This window comes from Micropterus dolomieu, unplaced genomic scaffold (assembly GCF_021292245.1).
Source record: "Micropterus dolomieu isolate WLL.071019.BEF.003 ecotype Adirondacks unplaced genomic scaffold, ASM2129224v1 contig_12821, whole genome shotgun sequence".
In the NCBI taxonomy this organism is placed as follows: Eukaryota; Metazoa; Chordata; class Actinopteri; order Centrarchiformes; family Centrarchidae; genus Micropterus; species Micropterus dolomieu.
The window spans coordinates 585-6,479 of NW_025741807.1; the positions used below are offsets into that span (position 1 = coordinate 585).

Consider the following 5,895-nt stretch of genomic DNA (forward strand, 5'->3'; position numbering starts at 1 on the left):
TGTTCCCATAGTGTCGTAACCGACGCAGTTCGAGTTCCCTCGAAGGGGAACCAGTGGATCACCTGAGCAGCACATGTTTGAGGGGGACAGGATGAACGACTAATTATGTCTGGACATCATTTCTAATCTACATCATTTGATGTCATGAATATGTTTTATTTTATTGACATTTCAGATCTTTTTCCAGTGAGTGTTATTGAGTGTATGTAGTGACTTTGCTGTTGTAAACTTTACTGTTGCTGTGCTAGACACAACATTTACTCTCATATTTAAAATGTTAATAAATTCTAAACCTGGTCCGAATGTATTCTTTTTATTCTTTGCTGCATGTTAAGTTTTCTCCGGTCTCTCTCCAACAGTTACATTTTTAATTATTGCTGTAAGGTATTTTATGTTTTTTATTTAGAGGAGTGCCCTCTTTCTCCGACTTAAGTTTTGTCAAAATTTGGAAAACATTAAATGATGGCTAGAGCAAGAGAAGTTGAATTTATTGTCAAGTATGTCAATTATTATTATCTTATTTTATTTGTTTCACAGCACCAACACCACTGAGGGAAAGAAGCTGAACGAAGAAAACAAAACAGCAGTTAGATATCATCCTTTTATTATAGTGTTTTTGGAGGATTAAATGTGTAGCATTAAAACAAGGATCCCAAAACATTTAATTTGGTTTACACAAATTTAGGAAAGCAGTAAATTTGCAAAGTGAGTTGCACCTTAATTTTGACCACATAGGGTTGGATTTACCAGGAAGCATTTACTGTAAACAGAAACTACAACATTTACCAAGGACATAAAAATGAAAACGATAACTAATAATATTGCTAATGTTGCATTTAACATTTAATATTGTTTGCTGCCATTACAGATGCTGGGGATGGCCTGCCTTGTTTGATGTCTTGTTTGATGTCTTGCAAGTGAGTAAATATATTTTTTGCTGCGGTTAACACAGTTACAGACAGAAAACCTGCATGTGTTTTTGCAGACTTGAAATGATAATAGATTGTGTTGCTAGTTCTTTCTTTCTTTCTTTTTTCTCATCTTTCTCATCTTTCTCATTCAGGTCAGTGCAGAGTTCCAGAGGATCATCATACTGAATCTTGAGCCAAAATTCACATCAATGTTGGACTTGTATTCCCCCAAACAGCTGTCCCTGTCCAAGGCAAAGACGGGTGCTGCAGGCGAGTGACATCGGGCGAAGTGAGTATTCTACTTCAGGTTATACAATTTTATTCCTTCTGGAGAGGAGTGAGCCACTCTTATCTGTCTCACGTATTACTGTCAGGATAAAATGAATGGTTATTTTAAATAAATCTTACCGACCCTAGCTTTAACATTACTTGCTTTTCTGTCCTTCATTCTGGTCATGGTCATGCATCTGCCTGTTATCTGTGCCATGAGTTTTCCATGTTTTTATTTTAATTTTTTTTTGCATCTACTTTGCATCCCTCCACAAATACCGGTTCTATACTGCTGATGTTTCATTTATCTAATGTTAACTCAATTGAAACCATTTTGACAATAAAGTAGGTGCAGTAAAGCAAAACTTGAATGTGCAGGTTTTATTAGTTGTTTAAAGACTTTCTGTTCTGCAGAGAGGAATCTTCATTCAACGAAAACGAGAGGTCAACATCCGACGTCTCCTTGACTATCCGGGAGAAGATGCAAGTGCCTTGATAAAGTACTTTGAGGTTAGTAAAATAGTTTTCAGGATTTTTAAGTGTTCGTTTTTGAAGTTTTAACTAATGTATTCATTGATGACAAAGGAGAAGCATAGCATAGCGTCGCACACAGCCAGCAGTCAGCTCAGGAAATATCTGTGAAAATCAGCCCTAGGTACCACACACACTATGGTTGGGCCGATAGACGATGCCATCATCCATCGGCCATGGCTGACAGATGGTCGATGGTTAAGCAGGCATCGTGATTGTAAAACCCCGCCCCTGGCAAAAAAAATATACATTTTTCACATAATACCTCCATGTGAACGCAGGTTTTAATCAGCACGAATATTATTATTATACAATTGAAATATGCTTCGCACCTTCCTCGGAATTCTCTTCTCCCCGCACTCAGGTAAACACACCGGTCTCTCTCTGTCTCCCCCCCGGCTGTCTACTCCACTTTCTCTGTCAGCAGTACGTTTTATAAAGTTGCATAAAAGACACAGATATCCCCCCTCGCCCCAACACACACTACACAATTAATATAGCAACTTACCTTCAGAACACACATAACTTCTATTGAAGACCAGTGGCCTGTACTACGAAGGGAGTTTAACTTAAATCAGGTTAACAAGAACAGTCAGAGTGGACTACATTGGTGTTAAACGAAACTACAACAGTGAATAAAATCTTGGTTAGTTGATTTGGTGTTAACTAAATTGGAGGTTGTGCTCATTCGCTTAAAAGCAGTGTGTTCGGCCACGCAGGCGGTTTTTTTCATAATGGCGCATGCTCTGCATTTTCCCCAGAGGAATGCACATTGATTGTGTCAGAATATGGGGAGTGTAAAGAAACGTTAATGGCCAAATCACTGTGGTGGCCAACAACTCCTTTTCCTATTCTTAAAACTACTGTCTTCAATCCCAGAGCATGACTGTCCCCTACTTGTCCTCGGTGACATGAACATTCACTTAGACAATTCAAACTCAGCAGACTTCCTGTCTCTGATTCAGTCCTTTGATCTAACACAGGTTCTCAGCCCCCCGACCCACAAAGCTGGCAAGGTGCTTGACCTCGTTCTTGTCCAAAACTGTGCCACAGAGTGCCTAACAGTCACACCTCTACATGTGTCTGACCACTATTTCATTCAGTTCACGGTATGCCTACAGGAAAAGCCCATTCTTCCAACACCGCCACAACCTCCGCAACCTGTCTCCCACTCACTTTGCCTCAGTGGTAGCTTCCGCTCTACCCTCCCTCAACACATTTTCCTCACTTGAGGTCAATGATGCCACACAATCTCTGTGCTCTACACTAAGCTCGTGCCTGAATAGCCTGTGTCCTCTATCCTAATCAGTCTATCCACCATAACATCAAACTACAAATTGACTCCGCAACCATCACTCCAACCAGGGTGTTGAGAAACTTGGGTGTCATGATTGATGACCAGCTGTCCTTTTCAGACCATGTTGCTGCTGTCTCTCGGTCATGCCGCTTTGCTCTATACAACATAAGGAAAAGGCAATGCCCTCCTAGCAGGTCTTCCAGCTTGTGCAGTGAAACCCTTACAAATGGTTCAGAACGCAGCAGCGCGTCTGGTTTTTGATCAGCCCAAAAGGACTCATGTCACTCCATTACTCAGTGATCTCCACTGGCTCCCCGTGGCCTCCAGAATCAAATTCAAGTCACTAATGGTTGCATACAGAGTGACTACTGGGTCTGCACCCATCTACCTAAACTCCATAATACAAATTTACGTTCCTTCTCGGCCGCTACGCTCCTCCAACGAACGCCGCCTGGCTCTGCCATCCCTTCACACAAAGCAATCCCAGTCCAGGATATTCTCACCTGTGACACCACGACGGTGGAACGAGCTACCACACACCATCAGAGCAGGGGCGTCCCTCTCTAACTTCGAGAAGCTCTTGAAAACTCATCTCTTCTGAGAACACTTCCTCTTATAACACCTCTAACTCCTAACCTCTAACATGCACTTCCTGTGCTCTTCTTCTTCTGTCCCCTACAATTATCTTGTATTGATTGCACTTTTTGTTTTGATTGCACTTTTTGTTAACTCTTACTTCCTTCCATAGGTATCTACCCCATTGATGTGATATTTACTGTGAGCCCTTACTAGTACTTATTGCTGCTCTTACTAGTACTTATTGTCAGTTGTAGATCTGTAGTTGATGCTCTGTTGATGATTGTATGTTTTTCCTCAAGTGTAAGTTGCTTTGTGCCTAATTCCCATTATTGGCTTGACCCTACTTATGATTTTAATTCTGGACATTCTTAGGCACACTTGACCTTACTGGTGAACATTTTAAACCTTTTGAAGCCACGTGTTATGTGTTGCCTTTAAACACATTTCCTAACAGATAAGTAAAAAAGATTTTTTGGGATTTTATATACATGACTCCACAAAATGTTTTTCAATGCACCCAAAAATATAGTTAGTAGTAGTGTCTATAATGTGAATGACTGATATTAAACGTGTGTATATAAATATTTATATGGAGAGTGATTTATAAGTAAAGTACAGAATACCTTTATTAATCCTTCTGTTTGCATTCATTAATATTATTACAAAAAAAAGTGAGCTCTAACCTCTTATCTTTACTATGGCTGCAGAATGCTGCAAATGCACCCGTCGGTGTTCAAGAGGATTTGGGCACGAGAGGTGAAGCTTTACCTGCTGCGGAACCAAGATGGGTCAGTCAAAGGACCGACTGATGTAGGGACTGTGAATAAAGGCATCACTGTCCTCAGACTGCTGCTAGTTGTTGGAACTAACCTATGCCTTGAATCTGATCTTGAGGTCTTCCAAAAAGTACTGCTGTAGTTGGATCCTGGAAACCTTTCAAACAAAATTCAGTGACTGAAAAATTACCTGTATTTCTGCTATATTTTGCACAGTTAATTCAAAGGCCAATTGTTCTTGGTGCATTTTACCCATTTTTTAGAGACAGCTTACTCATGTGCAGAATTGAGCTCACTGTTTTTATAGTGTGGTAATTGTTACATATGTCATTTGTAATTTATATTGTCTTTTTGTAAAGTAACACAGCTATTAAATTTACTCAATATTTAAGTGTAAAAATGTTTCACCAATAATTTTCTAAATAAGTTTATCCCAGTAATAGTTTTTAGAGTGTGGCTTGCAGTCTGTGCTGCAATATAGCCATTCCAAGAAGTTTCCTTTGATTTGTATCCATTTGTTTGAGAGACGGAAAGAGAGCAGCGGTGGTCAAGCGAGCTAGAGAGTGAATGAAGAGAGGGAGCAGTGGTAGTGAGAAAGACGGGTGAATCAGAGAAATAAAATGTTTTTATGTGATTGTTTCACAGCAGCTCCTTCTCAGTAAGAACCACCCATGATTTGGTGTGAATACAGCCTTAGTGAAGTGGGTAACCATGACAAAAAAAAACTCATTAATGACGTACAGGTGCTGGTCATATAATTAGAATATCATCAAAAAGCTGATTTATTTCTGTAATTCCATTCAAAAAGTGAAACTTGTATAATGTATACATTCATTCCACACAGACTGATATATTTCAAGTGTTCATTCCTTTTAATTTTGTTGATTAGAACTGACAACTAATGAAAACCCCAAAATCAGTATCTCAGAAAATTAAAATATTGTAAAAAGGTTCAATATTGAAGACACCTGGTGCCACACTCTAATCAGCTAATTAACTCAAAACACCTGCAAAGGCCTTTAAATGGTCTCTCAGTCTAGTTCTGTAGGCTACACAATCATGGGGAAGACTGCTGACTTGACTGCTGTCCAAAAGACGATCATTGACACCTTGCACAAGGAGGGCAAGACACAAAAGGTCATTGCTAAAGAGGCTGGCTGTTCAGAGCTCTGTGTCCAAGCACATTAATAGAGAGGCGAAGGGAAGGAAAAGATGTGGTAGAAAAAAGTGCACAAGCAATAGGGATAACCGCACCCTGGAGAGGATTGTGAAACAAAACCCATTCAAAAATGTGGGGGAGATTCACAAAGAGTGGACTGCAGCTGGAGTCAGTGCTTCAAGAACCACCACGCACAGACGTATGCAAGACATGGGTTTCAGCTGTCGCATTCCTTGTGTCAAGCCACTCTTGAACAAGACACAGCATCAGAAGCATCTCGCCTGGGCTAAAGACAAAAAGGACTGGACTGCTGCTGAGTGGTCCAAAGTTATGTTCTCTGATGAAAGTAAATTTTGCATTTCCTTTGGAAAT

The 5,895-nt window shown here is 40.1% G+C and overlaps 1 long non-coding RNA gene across 1 annotated transcript; it reads left to right on the forward strand.

The window, feature by feature from the left end:
- The first annotated feature begins 863 nt into the window (after positions 1–863).
- On the forward strand, positions 864–4,712 carry LOC123966163. Its single transcript, XR_006823910.1, has 4 exons — positions 864–917; positions 1,064–1,200; positions 1,596–1,691; positions 4,296–4,712. It is a non-coding gene; the product is annotated as an uncharacterized LOC123966163 (long non-coding RNA).
- Positions 4,713–5,895: the final 1,183 nt, after the last annotated feature.